The 22,015-nt window shown below is 40.4% G+C and overlaps 1 long non-coding RNA gene across 1 annotated transcript in view; it reads left to right on the top strand.

Moving 5' to 3' along the window:
* LOC144818690 (uncharacterized) overlaps positions 1-22,015 on the top strand; it is a 406,168-nt gene that overhangs the window by 266,740 nt on the left and 117,413 nt on the right. Inside the window, exon 3 of the long non-coding RNA XR_013607153.1 lies at positions 18,366-18,450. This is a non-coding gene — a long non-coding RNA (uncharacterized LOC144818690). The remainder of the gene's footprint in view (positions 1-18,365; positions 18,451-22,015) is intronic.

Genomic DNA, 22,015 nt, shown 5'->3' with positions numbered 1-22,015 from the left:
AAAGCGCAACAATTATCAGATAAGGAGGTGACAAGTATAATGTGCATAGATATACGAGATGAATGCACAGATTACCCAAAAAGAGCATATGTCTTTAGCTAACGCTAAAAGGGTCGTCTGTTGTAGTTTGGCAGCGATTAGGTTGAGCGTTAGCAAAAGACATCCGAGTTCTAACTGTTATCTTGACATTTGGAGCATCCATTTTGGATTTGCGGCAGCCATTTTGTCTGCCATATGCTGCCTCGTGCCGACCATGTGCGTTGTCCTATCTTTCTGTTCATGACCTTTGAATCTGCCCGGCAACAGGCTAATAATAGCATCGATGTGTTTTGCTGCTGACCGTTAGGGTCCACATCTGCCAATGATTAGCCCTAGATTGGAATGTGTTAGCCGAGACCCCAAGACTGTTAACTCCTCCCACTGATCGATTGTGCCTCTTGATATTACCTTGTATGGACATAAAATGTGCTCTTGTGCTGTGTACCACCTTCCTTTGAGCCCCTGTGTGGGTATAAATAAACCATGTGCCCGGTAGCCCTTTGTGCTACTTCTCGCAGTGCCGAAGGGTACTGGTTGAACTTTAGCACCACTTCATGAAGTATAATAAATTCTATGTTTTGCAATTCCAGTTTCCGTGCCAACTTTTTCGTTTGGGTCTGAGGACTTCGTGCGCAGAAGGGCAAACCCCTTGCACTAGCGGGTCTGGCTGAGGCCTGCACGACACAGCCATGCCTCCTTTCTTCTTTCCAATTTTGCTTCCTTACACCCCTGTTCATTCACCAGCTTTCCCCCCTTGGTGCATTTCTTCCTTCCTCCTCTATCCATTCCTGACTTTTGTTTTTCTGCTCCTTCCTTCGTCCCTTCTTTCTTTTCTTCCTTTCTTATACTCAATCCTCGCTTCTGCTTTTCTTCCTCTTTTCCTTTCTTCTTTCTATTCATCCATCACACATTGTTCACTTTCTTTCGCCCTCTATGCCTTAATTTTTTCCTTTCGCATTATTTTCTTATTTTCTTCTTCTTTCATCCATTACTTATTTATTTCCTCACTCCAGTACTCCCCTTCCTGCCTGCATGAGTTGCTGCCTTTTTCAGGTATTTCTTCCTTCATCCCATCCTTTCTTTTAAACAGCACAGTACAAGCCTATTCTCTTCAGTTTACAAAGCTGCCTCAAGTCATCAAATTACCTTTCCTAAAGCGGCATTTTGAGATGTACACACATTCTCTAATTTGAGTTCACTTTTCAATTATGGTCATATGCTTTTCATATGTTACATTAAGTTATATTATATTGATTTGTACAGCGCACTAATTACCTGAGAGGGTATCCAGGCACTTGGGCAGGTGTCTAGGTAAGACGTACCTGAGGAGCTTATATGAAGAACCAGGTCTTCAGCTTCTTGCAGAACTCAAGAAGTGAGGAGGTGGCTCTGATGTGTTGAGACTCGTGGGTGTGGGTGGAGCCAAGAAAGGAAGTGGGTGGAGACAGAGAATGAAGCAGGCAGAGCCATGGAAAGTGGGTGTGGCCTTCTAAACAAATTTGAACACCTGAACTTAATGTTTTGCAAATTAAGCACTGATATGGGTATTACTCCGTAGTGTATGTACCCACTCAGAGGGACATCAAAGTTCCAAATTGATTTTTGATGTAGGATAAACTAGAAAAAAATACCCATTTGTTACTTTCCTGTGCATAATCTTTTGGCAGTCAGAGACTCTTTTTTTTTTTTTATTTTGTTTTGAACAAGGCAGTAGGAAGACATTGGTACAGAAATAAAAATAAAAAGACATTGTTCACATCAAATTTTTAACAGTTAGACAATTTTTCAGACAATTTACAAGAGACAAACTGGAGAAAAAAGAGAGGATTAAAAAATGAAAGAAACCATTGTATAAACATACAATGGTCCTTGTGCAAAAACCGCAATTTTAGGTACACAATACCACTGCAAAAGTGCATAGTGCAAAAGTGCAAAAACTGCAATAAAGTGCAACTGCAGGAAGACGTATGATCCAATAAAGTGCAATTTTAAACTGCTAGTGCAATATAGTGCAAAACCAGCTATCATGAAGCAGCAATATTACAAAAAAAGTGCAAATATTCATATTCTCCTCTCCTTCCTCATCATCCTCCCTTCAACAATTCCAGAATATCAAAATATTTCCAGTTTCTTTCAAATCTTGCAATGGCTCCCACCCTGCCTGCATAAGCTCTTTCGAAATTGCATGTTCTTCTCATTTTATTAAGCCCTTTTAACTGCGATGGAACCACCACGGATTTTCAGTTTTGCAGAATCAAAGACCGTGCAACTACACAAGAAATAAAAATAAATACTTCTTCAGTTTTGTTAAACCTGCACCTTTCTTTACATATGCCAAACAGGGTAACCTCTGCTTCCGGTAAAAATACTTTCCCAGTTGCCAGCTCCAAATCTGCGAATATCCCCTTCCAAAAAGATTCCAGCTTCGGGCAAGAAAAGAAGATATGACACCATCCTCCCTGCCCCATAGCTTTACATCTAAAACACTTATTCTCAACTTCAGGGAACATTCTCTCCAGGGCCTCTGGGGTATAATACGCCAGCCAGCGTGATAAAAAAACATTCTCTTGTAATTAGCCGTCCGGAGTGCTTTATTTCCTAGATGGCACAATACCTCCCAATCCTTGTCTGTAAAAACACACTGTGTCGAGAGGGTTATTTTCTCTAGGTGTCTATCAATTACAGGAGATGATCTAGAAAGGTACAGCTTTTTATACCAAAATCCTATGCCTTTATTTTTATCTCCGTACAGAGCTGATATTGCGGCAGTGGGAGAAACAAACAGGCCACCTATCTCCTTTCTAATAAAATAGACCATCTGCAAATACTCAAAAAACATAAGCCGCCTGGAATTCGTTCTATCTAACACCTCTTGCCAGCTAATTACCTTATTTTGTACAAATAGATGTCTTAATTCACAAAACCCGGAAAGTTCCCAATTTTTCAGATGATTCAAGGCTATCTTGAGACCCATTTTGAAACATTCTGACAAGTCCCAATATGTGTCATGGCACAGGGGAAGGCATCCCTTAAGGATAAGACCCCTCACTCACCCGAAGGTGACATGCTTCATCATATGGGGCCTCCTTACCAGTGGGGAAAACCTAGTCACCACTGGGAGCTACCACTTCGGGGATCTTAAGGAAGGAGCTCAGAGATGTTTTGAGGTTTTAAATGGGGTAGGATGGCAATCCCATGTGTGTGCTGTAAGGGTTAAGTGAGGTAAGTTGCAGCGCTGTGTTAAAGGACAGGTGGGAATTAAAACTGTCTAGGTAGAACACAATTAAACTTTATTCCCGTGTACTAACTGACAGGGTTAAAAAAATGTAACAGCACAGTGGTATGGATTTAAACCACTGTTAGTGATCGGTCAACATGTTTCAACCTCTTGATCTAACTTTAGTATCTTCGGCTTTCGTCAGGACCAGGTTTAATTACAATGCTGCTGCAAAATTTTTGTGAAAAACATTAAATAGAAAATAAATTTTGTATCACCAGTATTCCTGCTCAGTGTATTTGCTTGTGTCAGGTCATACTCTGGATATCTGCAAAAAAGATTTTAACAAAATGCATTTGTCTAAATTGGGAGAAAGAGTGCGAAAATAGGCTAATCAACAGCATCTCTTAACAGTTTAATTCTTAGTTTAGATAATTCCCATATTGTTTTGATATGGTACTTATAAACTAAGACGCTTTTACTCTTGTCATATATATATATAGTATAATAGACTTACCCACAAAAGTTGGATAGCTCTGCCTCACCTCTACCAGACAAGTTGCTCAGGAGGGAGGCCCCGCTCTGTGGACACAATGGACACTACAGTGATTACTAACCACTCTGTCTTTCTCTCTCATATTACTACATTCAAACTAAATAGGGGGATATCTACACCCAGGGTCAAAAAAAGTGAGGTCTGTGCATCTATTCAATATGGGATTAAAAGTGAGGTTGGGTCTAAGCCACAGTGTCCCTAGATCTTAAAAGGGAATCTGATATCTGGCGTTTTTTGGTGACCAGGCATAAACTTATACATCATAGTACAATGGTTCTGACATAGTTTGTTAGCGCTCTAGTTATACCGCTGTCAGAAACTAAAGGTCTAAAAATCAACTCGATATAGTAGCATCTCCAGCATACACTCACCTGTCCGTCGGTACCTCGGTGTGGGTTAGAGCTAACCCCGGGAGGTACCGAACGGCAGGACCGCTTGTGTATAAATAGTGTGGAAATCAAGTGTTTGCAGCTGATCCTCCGCGCCGGGTCCTCGCTAATTTAGTTGTCCCAGGCGAGGCCTGCGTGTATTACTTCTACTGCGCATGTGCGAAGAGTCAATACCGCGTTTCTGCGCATGCGCACATGACGATCACTATCGTCTTGCTCAGGTGTACTTTATATTATTGCGCATGTGTTAAGTTCTATCACGTAACTACGGCCTCACTAAATAATCACTCTGCGATAGCGCGCATGTGTGACACTCTGACAAGTGGTGTACGCATGTGCGTTCGCAAGTATGCCACTAAAAACAGAAGGGCGAGGTCTGCGTGTATTACTTACACTACGCATGCGCAAAGAATTAACACTACATTGCTGCGCATGCGCTCTTGCTGACCATTTTCATCATGCCTAGGTGTTCTAGTGTTGTTGTGCATATGTTTAGTTCTGCCACATATCGTCACGCTTTTCTAAATATTCTCTTTATGATAGCATACATGTATAACACTCTACCTGTTAGTACATCAATGCGTGTTCTCAGGTATGTGTTATCTTTACTTGCCAAAATTGCAAAACCGAGTTGTTGCATCCTGATCATATTATTCCCTGCTGCTCAGCCTGAGTATGTATGATGTCATTGGAATGTTACTGTGTGCATGATTTGAATGTGTGGTCAGTTTGATTGAGTGGGCTGAGCAGCTGGATGCTGCTCCCGGTGGGGCCTGATTCCTACTCCTATTTCTTCCTTTTATCTAACTATAACTAATAAATATCATAATAAGGATACCTACGTCTACAGGATTTTATTCATTATAAATTACATCATCAACATGCAATAATGGCGACGATAGAGAAAGAACTACGCGTAAAGGAACTAAATTTACAATTTACAACTACAAGATATGAAGAAAAGAATTTATATAAAGACAAGCAACGCTTTTTGATGCCCCACCGGTGTCATGACACAGCTGACAGCCTACAGGAAACATCTATAAAGGTATGTTTCAAGCGTTGGACTTGGTGGAGCTCTTTGAATTTTAAAATGGCGAATTTATTAGCAAGAGCGTCAAAATTTCAAGTTATGACAAGTGTCAGAGTAAAACGGTGGAAAACTTAAATATATTTCGTGCTATGGTGTTCAGAACCAAACTTAAATGACTATCTATTTTTGTAAGGGCAAAGATGTGAACTTTTAAGCATTTTATTTGAGGCAGCTGCTTTCATTTTGTCTATAACATGTGAAGATAATTGTGACAGAAATCTGGACAATTTAAAAGTAAATTGCAGCTGTGAAACAAATGAGCGCTGTGTTCATGGAAAGATAACTGCCTTTTAATTCATTATCTACAAGCTTGTGTACACGCTGCGAATTTCTTTCCACTCTGAAGCTTCCGCTTTTCTTTATAACCGGAAATTAATTTGAGCAGTGTTTAAGAGATAATTGTCTGCCAGAGCCATCAAAATAACAGGTGCCAGCGCGTTCAACTCAACGGAGCTGTAACATTCAGTGTAATTTCTTCGTTTGTCATTTGAAACTCTGACACTCACCGTCCTGTTTGGAGATAACGGTAAAGTTGTCAGTTGGTTTCCAGAGATCCTTGCCTTTCCCCTGCTTCACGCTGTATGATGACGTCTTCAGAGTGTCCCGAGGAGTTGGCGAAGGGGAGCTCTCCTCGTGTTCTATTTCCGTGATGTCACCCTATGACTCACCGCCTTTATTTCAACACATCTTCTCAGCCTATGAGTCATTGCCTTTCATCAAGTGCATTTTCATTGTGAGCCATCGGGGCGAAGACATGACAGTGTGAAGGTTGCTGCGTGCCATCATCATTTTCCAAGAGTTTTCCGATGTAAAAGACAATTAATACACTAATGAGTCATAGATCGAGCCTTTCATTTCCAACAGCGTTTCTGACATGAAGTTTTTCCTTATCTGAGTGTCTGCTTTCGTTTTCATCATCGTGTCACAGCGATTGACACGCTATGCTAATCTAAACCCTGCAAGTACCTGAGATATTTTCATTTATATTTCAAGAGACAAGGTACTGTTAATATTCAAGCCTCGCAATTCATTACAATTAATATGACAACGGTGACTACTTTTATTATTTTAAATTCTTATTTTCCATCAGTCACATGTACATGTTATGTTATAGTGATTTATGAAACAGTTATGTACTGCAATTGAGAAATTGGTTTTTTGGTTAATTTGAATTCAGAATGATTTATTTATTTATATACAGCTTGGATAGTTGAGTACTGAAATTGATGAATTAGTTTATTTATATTATTTTATTTAATGCTTGATTTTAAGAGTCAGGTTTACTATGCTGAGTTCTAACAAAGTTTAAATTTATTAATGTAAATGAACCACATTAGTGCTCAATTAATTTGAGGTGTTCATTAAGTTATTGTAATTTATTGATGAACCACTTAATTAATAGTGCTCTATTATAAAAATAGAGGAGTTCACAATTTACTGCAAGTTATTGAAATTTATTGATGAACCACTTAATTAATAGTGCTCTATTATAAAAAATAGAGGAGTTCACAATTTACTGCAAAATAGTGCAAAGTCTACATATATTACTTAAACATTGAGGAGTTCAATGTGTATAAAATTTTATTGTGGAGCCACATAAGTGCTCATAGATTGAGGTGCTCCTATATTTACAGTAGTCTAAATTCTCCAGTTGGAATTTTATGATGCATAAGTTGCGGAGCCACATACGTGCTCATAGATTGAGGTGCTCCTATATTTACAGAAGTTTAGTTCTCCAATTGGAATTATATGATACATATATTACGGAGCCACATACGTGCTCATGGTTTGAGATGCTCCATTTTCCTCAGTTATGTTTATTATATGAGGCAACAGAGTCCTCAGTTAAAATTATTCTCGTTTTTATTATTGAACCACACAAGTGCTCTTTTCAATAAGAGGTGTTCAATTGCAGAGAGTTGTTAGGAAACCATATACCCATGCATTAGGTGTTATGCGTAATTTTCATTATACTTAATATAAAAGTGTTTGAATAACGTGATAACTCCTACGTCCTAAAAATGTTATTCTATAGGGACGTCACCTTGTTTAATTTATTTCCCTTTTGTTGCTGTTCATGACAGTCTGGCCAATTGCCGTGATTAGTGATAAGTTGGGTTTTTTATTTGTAATGAGGAATGGTAGTATATGATTACTCTCTGGTTTTATACGAGAAGATATCATTCCAATATTCATCTTTCGTAATGATATAATATTATTTCATGATATTACTTATAATTAGTCATCAAATTTTTGATTACTAAATTCATGAAATAATTTCACAGTTATTCATTTATATGTACTGCTAATTAGTAATCCTGATATGATATAATTTCACAGTTATTCATTCTCTATATATTGCTAATTAGTAATCCTGATTTTACCACCATCAGGACATATTGTAATTAGTTTCACTTTCTCTCTTTTATTTTCATTGTTATAAAAGAGGGAGATGTGTTGCATCCTGATCATATTATTCCCTGCTGCTCAGCCTGAGTATGTATGATGTCATTGGAATGTTACTGTGTGCATGATTTGAATGTGTGGTCAGTTTGATTGAGTGGGCTGAGCAGCTGGATGCTGCTCCCGGTGGGGCCTGATTCCTACTCCTATTTCTTCCTTTTATCTAACTATAACTAATAAATATCATAATAAGGATACCTACGTCTACAGGATTTTATTCATTATAAATTACATCATCAACATGCAATACGAGTGTTTACTACAGGGGTAGATACACTGTAGTTTCCATTCCTTCCGCGTTAAATATTTTAACGATAACTGTAAACAGATGTTAACGCGGTCACATTAATTAGAGTAGAAAGACAAGTGGTATTGTGTTGACTATCGAGAGTACAAGGGATATGCTTACAGTAGTAACTTAGTAACTGGTGAGAGTGTCTATACTTATAAGTGTGTACCGAGATAGGGAAACTAAGGTTTGTATTTATTCGGCTTGGACAATTTATTGATCTGTCTTTCCTCAATCCAAGTCAGCATGTATCATGTCTCGTGATACAGTGCAAGCGGGCTTTCTTCTCATCCTACTTGCTAATCTCTCTATTCATACTTTCCAACTTGTCCTAGACCCTGCACAAGGTATAAGTACTTGCAATGCTTACTACTAGTAAATCTGGGTCCAAGGTATTTCATCATTAAGGCCCATGGTATCTGTTCCCAATCTGTATACCCACTGTTGTTCCTTACGAAATAGTAGTCTAGAGGGATCTGTCAGATGTGGTGGGATCCATGGTTTTTCTAATACCACCCATTTCAGGTCGGTGTCAATATGGTTTTTATCAAGAAAGTGATTGGTCAATTTCGTAGAGCGTTTACCACATCTAATGGTGCTCTTATGTTCTTGTATTCGTGTTTTTATTTTCCTAGTGGTCATACCCACATATCGGAGTTGACAAGGACACCAAATCAAGTATATTAAGCCTTCGCTATTACAGTTAGTGTGTTTTTCCAGTCTCCACGGGCGTGTCGTGCCAATGTCAAGCTCTAGACTTTTCTCCGTTTGTGGGCAAACAGAACACGTCCCACAGGGATAATGACCTACTACTGGGGGCAGGTTCCACAATGTCATTTGCGTACTAGTTTTACTGACATGTTGTGGTCGTGTGTGGACAAGTTTGTCTCTCAAGTTAGCACTGCGCTTATATGCAAACAGAGGTCGAGAAAGTTCATTGTTGGCTGTATTGAGGATAGGCCAATGCTTGTAAATACTTTTTTTGACTGAGTTGGAAAAACTGGAAAAAGTATTGACAAATGTCATTCTTTTGTTCGGTTCTTTCTCTATTTTCTGCTCTAATAACCACTCTCTGTTGTTATTAGCGCCTCTTTTTTGGGAATTCCGAATTGTGTGTTTGGGATATTGTTTGACTAGAAGATCTGTTGTAAGGCCCTTGGCATGTTCCTCATATAGTTCCAGAGTCGTGCAATTTCGTCTTAACCTTAGAAACTGGCCAAACGGTAAGTTCTCTCGCAGGGCTCGCGGGTGGTAACTTTGAAAGGGTAACAGCGAATTACAAGACGTGGGCTTACGATACAGTTCTGTTATCAGTCCTCCATTCGATGGTCGAATGAGCAAGTCCAGAAATGGAAGTTTGATTTTCGAGGCTTCCAGAGTGAACCGCAAGAAATCATGTTGATTATTCAGCCATTCATGGAACATGTGTAGGGTTTCTACTTGTCATCTATGTACCTTTTCCAGGTACGCAGATGACTGTAGAATGGATTTCCTGCTGTTAATATTGCTTCTTGTTCTATTTTGTGAACATACAGATTAGCCAGGCTAGGGGCACCAATACTCCCCATGCATGTTCCTAATATTTGCAGGTGCAATTGGTCTTCGAATCTGAAGAAGTTCTCTTTGAGTACCATCCTGGCGCAAAACATAACAAAATCAATTGGTGTGATACTCTCCCACTCTGTGTTTTCTAGCATTCCTCTTATGGTGGTTAATGTTTCTTCCTGTGGAATACAATAATAAAGCGATTCCACATCGAAGGATACCAACCAGTCTTGTTCAATTTCAAATGGAAATTCTTGAATGTCAGTTAGGAAATGCTTAGTTTCTTGAATGAAAGTAGGCATTTTAGACACCAACGGGCTCAGGAAGACATCTACAAAGCTAGATAAGGGCTCAAGAAGTGAACCGATTCCTGAAATTATCGGTCTTCCTGGTGGGGGTCTAGTGGCTTTGTGTATTTTAGGTAGTACGTAAAAATACGGTGTTATGGGTGATGTTGCTACCAAGTATTGTGCTTCATGGTCTGTGATCCATTTCTTCTCTTTGCCTTCTTCTACCTTGCTACTAATTTCTGTTTTAAGACGTTTTGTAGGATCCTGAACTAGCCTCTTATATGATTTGATATCATTCAGCTGGCGTAGGCATTCTTCTCGGTATGTACCTGTATTGAGGAGGACTACTGCTCCCCCCTTATCGGCGGGTTAGATTATGATCTCCGCGTTGTCCGCAAGGCTCTTCAATGATGCTTTTTCAATTCCTGTCAAATTTTGGAATTGACTTGGACGGTCTCCCTTGATATGTTCAAAATCATGTAGAATTGCCTCTTCGAAGGCAATGATACGTGCTGGTACCAAATGCGTCGGGGGATTGAAAGTCGATTTAGGGCGTAGTCCTGTATTTGTTTGAGTCATATCTCTAGAATCTTTATCTTTGAAGAACGCATTCAGACAAATTTTTCTAAAGAATGTCGCCAATTCTTGACGTGTTTGGAAGGCATCCCCTTTGAAGGTGGGCACATATCCAAGGCCCTTTTCTAGGACTTTGAGCTCTGATTCTGTTGGAGAGTAGGAGCTAAGATTGACTATCACTTGTTTGTGCCGCTCGTTGTCGCTGTCCCTGGTGGTTGGGTTGTCAAGGTTGTGGCCACTGGTGTGTTCCAATTGACTCTTGTCTTTGATCCTCTTCGTCTTCCCCTTTGGTTGAAAGGGCATACCCTAAAAAAGGCTGTTGTGGCATCATCTGGTCATAAGGAGGATAGGGAAAAAACTGGGGTGGATTTCCTGGCGGGTAACCGAACGGTGCAGGTGGCCACCATGTGTTCGGTCCAGGTCCAAAAACATTGGCCACTCTTTGGCCTCTGCCTCTTCCTCTTCCTCTTCCTCGGCGATTTGTAGGTCGCCCTCCACGAGACGTGTTGTCATCATTACTTGGATCTTCTTCACTTGACGAGGTGGAGTAATTTGAGCCATATCTGCCTCCTCTTTGGTTAAACTGTGGAGCGACATAATCTTCATTAGTATAGGGGTATACTTTTTCCATCGCAAATTTATCTAGATCCTTTTTAAACGTTGCTATTTTGGTGGATAAAATAGGGTCCTTATACTCTTGATTGTTCTTATTTACATCTTCAGCTTGTTTTTTGAAGTTTTCTTCAGCTTGTTTTTTGTCGGACTTTTTTTTTGAGACTATACTCACAATTGCGGCTTTTATGCTAGTTTCTAATGTTTGAATTTCTATTAGTAAAAAGTCTGCTGCTTTCTTTGCTGTTGTAATTATGAGTATTAACCAGTCTCTGGTGCATTTCCACGCGATCAGAGACCAGTCCTGTAAGAAGGTTTTATCATCCAAGAAAAGACATGGAGCATTCGTCACTATTAGACCCGTTGGTGCACAGTTTGCCCTGAAATATTCTGTCATTATCAGTCCATGTGTCTCGGTGCACGAATATGTTTTTTTAAGGGTCATTAGTTTTGTCCAGTCATCAGTTGGTTTAGATGTCATACTCGGAGTGCTTTCAAGAATACTAGGGGTACTTAAGATTTCCCTCGTCATTTCTTCATCAAAGGTCAATCCCAACCTTTCTGCCATGTTTAAAATCAAGACCTCAACAATTCAGTCTACCTAAAGTGAAAACCACCTCCTACGCTAGAAAAAAGATAGAATATGAGCAATAGCCTAGTTAGATATACAACTTGGCTCTACATAAGACCCTCGGCCAAAAGACCGTACAGTTATATCAAACACTACCGTGGATTGGGGGTCTAAAGGGAATGTTTATAGACTCAGGATGTATACTCCCTATAAATACTCAAAAAACACTAGATACACCTAAGTCTTACTTATATATGCAAAAAGTGAAGTGAAGCTAAAGAAAAAGCCTTTGTTACCTTCTCAACTCCCAATATGTGTCATGGATGGCACAGGGGAAGGCATCCCTTAAGGATAAGACCCCTCACTCACCCGAAGGTGACATGCTTCATCATATGGGGCCTCCTTACCAGTGGGGAAAACCTAGTCACCACTCGGAGCTACCACTTCGGGGATCTTAAGGAAGGAGCTCAGAGATGTTTTGAGGTTTTAAATGGGGTAGGATGGCAATCCCATATGTGTGCTGTAAGGGTTAAGTGAGGTAAGTTGCAGCGCTGTGTTAAAGGATGGGTGTGAATTAAAACTGTCTAGGTAGAACACAATTAAACTTTATTCCCGTGTACTAACTGACAGGGTTAAAAAAAATGTAACAGCACAGTGGTATGGATTTAAACCACTGTTAGTGATCGGTCAACATGTTTCAGCCTCTTGATCTAACTTTAGTATCTTCGGCTTTCGTCAGGACCAGGTTTAATTACAATGCTGCTGCAAAATTTTTGTGAAAAACATTAAATACTTCACTTTTTGCATATATAAGTAAGACTTAGGTGTATCTAGTGTTTTTTGAGTATTTATAGGGAGTATACATCCTGAGTCTATAAACATTCCCTTTAGACCCCCAATCCACGGTAGTGTTTGATGATACATTCTGACAAGCTCAAATAAATAGAGCCATCAGAGCCATGTTTTTTTAAAAAGGAGCTGTAATCTTGATGTGTATACTTTCAACGTCTTATATCTTGATTTCTTAGGGAGTTTTGCAGTTTTTAAGAAGATTGGGATTTGAGAACCTGCTTCCTGTAGCATTGTTTCAAGAAAGAAATTATCTCTTGTCTGTCTTGTCCTTAATAATCCTGCCACAATGTCAAAAAAGGCTGCTTCATAATATGACTTGAAATGAGGAAGAGCCAGGCCACCTGGATCAACAGAAAGTTGGACCACCGGAAGCTTGACTCTTGAAGCCTTTTTGTTCCAGATAAATCCTCTCAACATTGATTCTAGTTCAGTAAAAAAAACAATATTGACTTTAATTGGGATATTACTAAACAGAAATATAAGCAAAGGCAATACCGTCATTTTAACTAATGACACTCTACCAATCAATGACAAAGGAAGTAAACACCATTGATCTAGCAGATTCCTTATTTTGTTCTTCATTTTAATATAATTCAAGGCAAAAGTTCTTCATATTCTCTGGTCACAAATATACGTAAGTATCTAATCGGATCCCTTTTTACTGCTTGAGGCTGAAGATAAATCGGCAGAAAATCTATACTAGAGTGTAATACAAGAACTTCCGTTTTTATTTCGTTAATCTTATACCCCCCGATCTTTTCATAGTCCTTGAGCTCCCTCATTAGACATGTGATATTTTCTTTTTCGGGAGCCAGATAGAGGATAATATCGTCGGCGAACAATTTTAACTTAGACATCCCGACGATGGGGGGTACAATAGCAACATTGTTCCTTATTCTTGTAACTAAGGGTTCGATAAAGAAAGTAAAAAGCAAGGGGGACAAAGGGCAACCTTGCCTAGTTCCCCAATTTATTTTAATCTTCCCAGCTTGCTTAGCATTAATAATTACCTCGGCTGATGCCCCTTCATAGATATTATGTAACATTCGAATAATTGAAGCAGGGAATCCAAAATGGCCCAGAGAAAAAAGAAGCGCTGACCAATTAACTAGATCGTGGCAGTCAGAGACTCATCCAGTTCTATATTATTTCTGACCTACATTCCAGCCAACAACTCTGTGGAAATGAGTTTTGCCACTTTTCTCCTCCAGTGATTATGAATGCATATGGTAATTTACTCCTCCTCCTGACATCATTGCAGCCATGATTCTCCTTTGCCCAGATTTAGTAACCATTGCACCTTTTCTTACATAACAAATAACATATATTTTTAGCTGGAGGCACACCACTTATTGAATGAGTTAGATTTCGACATATAATCTCTGTTTATTTTGATTATATGTTTGTATGTAGAGACTATTGACACTTAAATCCTGGTTGTTGAAGTGTTGTGGTACTAAATCATAGATCCACAATCTTGTTCAAATGGAAGAATCAAAAACTTCACTGGCATAGGTGGTAATGGCTTGCTATGTAATTTGCTGTCTGTATTATCCTTACTTATTTTGGTTTATATGTTTATATAAAGTACATACTTGGCATAGGTGCACATTCCCTTTAATATTGCTGCATCATTGGTTGCATGCTAGTGGTAAACCATTTTGCTACTGAGTTACAGTTTGAAATTATGGATGGTGAATTGCACAATAGTACACAGAGAAATGACAACACATTTTTTATGTAATTAAGATTTTATTTGGATGACTGTTCTTACTGCATGTACATGTTGACCCTCATGAAGTAAATATTTTGTATGCACATATGCCTGTGATTGGTGGTAAATAGCCACAAACCAAGGCCAAGTGTTTTACCAAGGAGGAAAGCCAATCACCCAAATGCAACTGTGAACATAAATTACCAGAAAATCATAAAGTAATCAACTAAATTGTGACCCTATTGATATTACCATTAGATAAAAAGGATAATTCATGCCAGGTATAGATGGACAGGTAAATATCCACGACAATACCAAAGAACTGCAGTTGAATGCAAACAAGATGGCATGATAACAAGCACATGACTAAGGGTCTTATTAGGATGTCTGGCAGACCGCCACTGAGAGGGCGTCGGTGGCAGTCCGCCCAACATCCAGTGTATAGGTCTGACTGTCGGATTTAGATCCTGGCGGTCGGAACGATTTGGGCGGGGTGTTGACCGCCGCCTCTAACAGGCTCAAGGAGCCCGTCATATCCTAATCCCTACAATGGATGCGGTGCCCTTTCCCCCAGCCTTTATATGGCGATCCCACCGCCAGGTAAAGTCAAATGGAAAGGGACTTTTGGGACTCCTCCCCTGTTGGCCTCCTCTATGGGTCCCCCAAAATTCCAACATGGTGCCTGACACACTGCATGGATGTTTGTAGACATGCATTTTACTAGTGTGGCTTGCACTGTAGCCCTTTTCGGGGCAGCAGCAAAAGCCATACTAGTAAACTGCATGTTTACAACCATCTTCACAGTGTTTGGATAGTAATTGGTGGGTGCAGCAGCTGACTACATGTTGGGCGTTCTCCATCCAGAAGCAATGGTGGTCGGACACTCACTGACCACCATCGTAATGAGGGCCCAAGTGAATAACTGGCAAACTTGCCAAAAGGTACTCACTAATGTTCATCTGGCAATTTGGGATCTGAAACTGGGGAACAATACCTCTTCATCCCCTGATCATTGTGTAGCCTCCTGTACTTGCGGTTGTTGTAAAATTGGAGGGTGATGAGCACTTGTGAGTGGCTCAGATGTTCAATCATCAGAGATAGAAGGTGTATGCCCCATTTTTTCTATGACATTAGTGAGTGCGATGATAGCTGCATGGAATTCCCTGGAAATGGTTTGGTGATTTTGCAACACAGCAACAACGTTGCTGTTGACGATCTTTTTCTATCTCTCACCTGGATAATAAGACCCAGTTGACTTATGCCTATTATGCTAATATTGTTCGCTATCCAGGCAGTTGACATCAGCACATACGTTCATTGAAGTGACACTCTTCTCCAGCCATTCTAATGACAATTCTTTTACTGTCCATCACTGTGGGTCCCCTTGAATTTTTCGGGACATAATCCTTTCAGTTCCTACCCTTTATGCTACTAGCACTGTGGCTACAGGGTTTTCTGCTGTCCCCTTCAAGATGGATTCCTTAAATATTGGTTACACGTTTGTACAGCTACCATGCTACTATTATCATCACCACTCTGATATCAGTGTGTATGACCTCTGACTTTATGCCACTGATGCACCGATCATTCTTATTATGCTTAAGGCCTTCATTTGTTGGTGTTAGTGTGTTTGCCACTAGATGCCATCCCATTAAACATTTCTGACTCATACAGAACCAGCAAACCTCCTTGATTACCCCTCTCCCAGGCTAATTATTTATGTATTTATTTATTTTTGTGTCTAATTCTTAATGTTATGTTATGTTATGTTATGTTAATAGCAATTTCTAAAGCGCACGGGCACCCAAGGGTTTCATGGCGCTGAGAGTGAGAGAAATTGCTGGCAGGTAACCTATGCAGATGCTTGCTTGAACAGCAAGGTCTTTAAGGCTCTCCTGAACACCATAAGATTTTCACAGCTCCTAGTTTTCAAAGCGAGGGCATTCCTGACTTTAGGGGCAAGGTGGGCGAAACGGCAGCCTCCTTGTCGCTTCCGTTTAAAGGAGGGAATAGTGAGTAAGTAAAGATGAGCTGAACGGAGGTTTAGGGTAGGCTCATGCTTCACAATCATGCTGTTAATGAACCTGGGACTTTTTCCATGAAGGGCTTTAAAGCCAAACAGCTGACCTTAAATGCAACCTATTAGGCTATAGGTAGCCAGTGGAGATCAGCCAGCAAAGGTCTTGTCGGTCGCCATTTGGGTTGTTTGTGAATAAGTCTGGCCGCTTGATTCTGAACAATTTGCAGGCGCCTTATTAAAAATCCAGGTAAGCCCAGGTAGATGAAATTCGAAAAGTCCAGCCGTGAGAGGACCAATGCAAGCACCACCTGTATGAGAGCAGAATGAGTCAATAGGGGGCAATTTTTTTGATTTTGCGCAGTTGATGGAAGCTAAAAGATATCACAGCTCCCACTTGTTCTCTAAGTGAGAGATCTGTACTAATAATAATCCCAAGACTTTTCACCGAGGGAGAGGGCGAGGGAGGTGGCCCTAGTTCTGTCAGCGAGAAGTGCGGGCCCCAGCATTTGTTATATAGTTAAATTATCCCCTAGACCAATTGATATGCACTATCAAATAATCTAACGCAGTCAACATCTGCAGACTCCTCTGGCCCCTGTATGTAAGAAAATAGCATTGTATATCCCTACTAGAACAGTCATCCTTAGGGTGGTCTTCCCCAAAACTTTTGGTTTGCTTATCTCCTCTTTTTGCTAATTATTTTTGTTGGCCTTAGGACTCTGAGCACTTTACCACTGCTGGCCAGTGCTAAAGTGCATGTGCTTCTCCCCTAAACATGGCGACATTGGTGTATACACCATTGGCAAAAGTTGTTTACTTATATGTCCATTGTTAAGTAATTCACCATATACCCAGGGCCTGTAAATTAAATTGTGCAACGCTATAACAGCACCTGGACTTTGACTACTGCGAGCCCCCAACCTGCCTTGTGGTGCCAAGCAACTCCTGGGCCCTTGGAAGTGAGTTTTCAGTGCTGCCCCAGCAGAATCGACGAATTATCTCCACTGCTCCTATTGGAACTGACACATCCGCTGTGACACCGACACATTTGCTGCTCCAGGACAACGCTTCGATAACTGAACTTCCTAATGATGATGGACTGCACGGCTCAATGATGATGCATTACCTTTATCAAAAAGTGGTTTGCCGAGGAACCTTCGCCGACTGCGTGGATCAGAACCAATGCATAACCTACATCCAAGGGATCAATGATGACGCATTACCTCCTCTGCTTCTCGCATCGGATCTTTGACATCGACGCAGCCTCCATCCAAGGTATTTTCTCAGTGCGCCAAGACTGGTTCCTGTATCTGACCCACACTGCATCACAGTCAGCCTGAACTTTGGATTTACACTGGTCAAGCATGACCAGATATCCCAGGTTGGCACTTTAAGACTCTAAACACTATATTTTAAAATATTGTTAAACCCCTTCCATGCTCATGACGGAACGGTTCCGTCATGAGCGTCGGTTGAGCTGTGCTCATGACGGAACCGTTCCGTCATGACCACACCCGTTTTTAAGAATGTTCAGCACAGCGCGATCGCGCCACGCTGAACGGGTTAAAAATACATGACCCTGGTTCTACTATTGTTTTTTTGTTGTTTTATTCTTAATTTACCGATAAAATTATTGTCTATTTTTCTGATCTGTTGTAGAGTCTTTTTGTGGTGTATGCATTGTGTTAGTGTGTGTGTTGCATAAACAGTTTACACATTGGCTCTTTAGATACGCCTGACCACATTGTGCCGAGTTACAAGAGGGTGAGCACAAGTTATCTCAAAGAGTGTACCTAGCTTACCCTGACTAGTGTGATGGTCCCTATTTTGGCTGGGTGCATACATCTACTCAACCTCATTTCCTACAATCTTTTTTTCCTTCTAATTACGAGTACCTTCTTACTCATATCATGAGTCATTTTCTTTCAAAGTGTCCCTCCTTAGACACACCATACATGACAATGAGTGTAGAAAATCACTTGCAATGCTTTCATTCAACTATCCTTTATGATTTCTTATGTAGTTTTTCATGAGCTTCTGTAACCATCTGACACTCTTGCTATATTTAATGAGAGGTATATAACTAAACATCCTTCCTGCTCCTCAGTTCTCAATTGGCCATTTTTTTTCTTTTTCTAGATTCTACTATCCCTCTTTTTCAGAAATTCATAATTAGTTTCTTCATTCTTCAGTTCTCATGATGACCAGAACATTTTTCAGCAAGGTAAAACCTTTGTGGATATAAAAACATTTGGATGAATAAGTTTTATTTATATAGATGTTTGACACGAGGAGTGTGCGTCATTTGAATAATTTCCTTTTGCGTAATAATGCAAATCTTTAGAAAAATGATGCATTCTGTCCATTCAAGAACTTCTGGGGCTCTCCAATAGGATTTTTTATACCTTAGAAACCCATAATAATCCATGTGACATAATGACATAATTCCATGTAATTTTTAATAAAAAAATTAACAAGAATTGCCAGATATTGCACAAATTATGACAGCGTAATTGAAATGTTGCCCATGCCTGTTATCAGTCACAGTATGATCACATGAGCAGTGAGCACGTTTTCTGTTTTGAAGTACTATGTAATGATTTCCAATTACATGTTTACAACCAATTTAAGTGACAATTAAAAAAAATTGTGACGTTTTTTCTGAATATTGACATTATTTAATAACCCATGAATGTTGTTTCTCTTACTTTACAAAAGTAATACGCCCATGAGACATTGCAGTTTTTATGATCTGCCTACCCACTTCTCCAGGTAGGTTTATGTTAAGTTGCTCTTCCCACATGATGCTGAGTTTTCAATGGGTTTGAGCAGGGATCCAGCCACTAGTGATCAGGAAATGTTTTGGATGCGGGGAGCTTTTACAGGGGATGTTGGCAGGATATGTACCTGGGTTGGATAGCATCCAAGGAAACCTATCAACACCAGACATATCTAAAAAAAAAATAGAGACCTATGGGAATCCAGGGTACTGTGGCTTGCATGAATCGTTTAATTACCCAGATTGTCCTGCAAATGTCAAACTATGGGTAAACAAATCACAATTTCTTCACTTCTCAGTGACAGAAATCTCCACATCTTCTGGCACACAGAAAAAGTCTCACCATCCTAGCTTAGCTACATTGAGGACCCTTGCAGATGAGTCCTCACCGAGCTCCAGGTGCCGCTCGACCCTTCAAGGATAAAATGCAGCCTTAATCAGTTGGGGCAAAACAGAGTGGGAATGTTGGAGGTGGAAAAGAGCACCTGGACTCGTGATTTGTTAAGTTACAAGTGTAAGGAGTCCTGTTATTCTTGCTTGGTCTGGTGGAGAACAACATGGCCGCGGCCATCAGGGGGGAAGGGTGAATCTAGTTGTGCTCGACCAAGAACACCAAGGCAGGGTTCGTCGAGCCCAATCTAGTTGAGGCTAGGAATGAAAAGTCCCATGATCTACAAAGGACACAGGGAGGAGTGACGGGGACCCAGTCAGAGACACCGATTTGACGGCTGCCTGAAACTGTAAAACAAGTGATGATTAGAATCTTGAGTCCGTCGAACAGAAAGGAAGGCCGTGCAAAGAGAACAGGGGAAACGGCCACTACAACGAGGCCGTTTCAACGAAAACCATAACCACGCATGCATTACAACGCATGCGTGGTTACAACGACAGCCTTTACCACGCATATTTTTACTACGAGGTACGTAGTAAAGGCATGTGTGGTAAAGGGTACATATAAAAAAGGGGGGTTTGGGGGGGCTTCCCACCCAAAAAAAAACCACTCACCTTTAGACGAGATGGTAGGCAATCGGCATCGCAGACGAAGGAAACGGCCGTTTTTTTCTCCTACGTATGACGTCACCACGCAAAAATACGTGGAGAAAGATAGGTGTGTAAATAGTATTCCGTAGTAACTCATGCGTGGTAAAGGCATGCATTACAACGGAGTTCGTTGAAAAAACATACAACCACCCTCGCCAAGACTTGATGAGAGCTTGATTGAGTTCACGATTCCAGTAAATGGTGGATTCCGGACCTAAAACTCCAAGGGGCAGATTAATGAAAGCCTTGCGCCGCCGGTGCGTCACTTTTTCCCATGTTAAAAATGACACACCGGCGGCGCAAGGCCTTCATAAATCTGCCCCCAAAGACTCAGTCAGTCAAAGGCCTTTTGAATACCGAGAGATCACAGACCATAAGAAGGACTCGAGAGACCGAGCTGGTTCTGCTGAGACAGATTCAACGGTGGTAAGCGCTGAATGCAATATCGGAGCACCTGCAACAAGGTGAGACATTCATCTTGATAGAATAATTTACAATGGAAATGGGCTCCCTTAAAAAAGACTTTGCCAAAACAGTTTCTGACATAGACCAAATGATAAAAAGTTGGAAAACAGAATAGAACAACTAGGAGTGACATTAGCAGAGGAAAAACATTAGCGAGATGACTCATTGGCTACATCCTAGAAAGTTTTAATTTCATATTTTATATATGTTTTACATTTTTGTTTGAAATCTTATGTGCGATGGGTAGTCTTTTCCACATCGTTTTCCACTGCCATTTACAGCTCATGACAACAAAAAGATGTGAATCCACGCACAATGACACACATACAGCATGAGTAATATACTCAGGAACCATTGCTATTGATTTAATTTTTCGTGGTTTCGATTATGTGTTCTTTTACTTGTAATACGTATTGGTTTATTTATAGCATGCGCATCATAATATCGTTTAATACAATCTGTGAATCGAACAGAGACTTGCCGTGACTAATTCAAAGCCATGCAAGTCATACAGCATGGCACGCAGTATACCCACAAATCGCTTGTTACATAAATGGAAAGTCTGGGGGCTGAAATAACACTTCCAAGAGCTTCATGCCAGTTAAAAAGGGATCACGCGTGCTAATGTTCTTGACATATTTTGGATGCAGTATTTCAAGTCAAAACAAGAAAGGGAATTGCCTACAGAATCACATGTTCCGCCAGCAGGTGCAATCATGAGCCAGCATCAACCCCGTTCCTGCCAATCACTTAATTAGCAAAACTAGCTGTTTCTACAGCAACCCGAAGCCTCATTCTCAACACTGCAGACCATAGCAAAGGTTTAGCTACAAAAGTCAATCAAAAGACAGAACTTCTACATTCTCAATGTATAGTTTTAGAGGATGATCTCCCCCTTCGAGACCATAGGCCCTGCTTACTTTACAGAACCTTACCTACATAGCTTCCTGCTTAAAATCACAATTATAGGAAGCTCGTCTTTATTTATTTAATTATTTAAGAGTTTTATATAGCGCTTGCCAGACCCGAAGGTATCCGAGCTCTTTACAACAATTATCATGAGTCAATCGAACACAGAGAATAACAGTATTAAAAAAGCGGTTCATGACGAATCCTGTTGGGGGGGGGGGGGACAAAGGAGCGAGGCCTGAGGTAGGTGGTGTAGATGCCCTCTTATCAAAGTGACTATATACTGCATTGAGCAAGGTTCTGCGATACGCGACAGGTATCCATTCGTAAAAGATTGGTTGAGGAAGAGGACTTTGAGCTGGCTTTTGAACTTTGTAAAGAAGGGGTTAGCCCTGATATGGACTGAGATGGAGTTCCAAATTTTGGGCGCATTTCCAGAGAAGGAGCGTGATAACATTTTTTGTTTGTGAGTTTTCGGAGGAATCAGAAGTAGAGTGTTCGTGTTCCTGAGGTTCCTTGTCTGACCAGCCTTATTAAGTTTGGAGGCCAGGTAGGCGGGTTTACCAGTGTGCAGAGCTTTGTGCGTGAGACAAGC

Source organism: Lissotriton helveticus, chromosome 2_1 (genome assembly GCF_964261635.1).
Source record: "Lissotriton helveticus chromosome 2_1, aLisHel1.1, whole genome shotgun sequence".
Classification (NCBI taxonomy): domain Eukaryota; kingdom Metazoa; phylum Chordata; class Amphibia; order Caudata; family Salamandridae; genus Lissotriton; species Lissotriton helveticus.
This window is presented reverse-complemented; position numbering and strand designations above follow the sequence as displayed.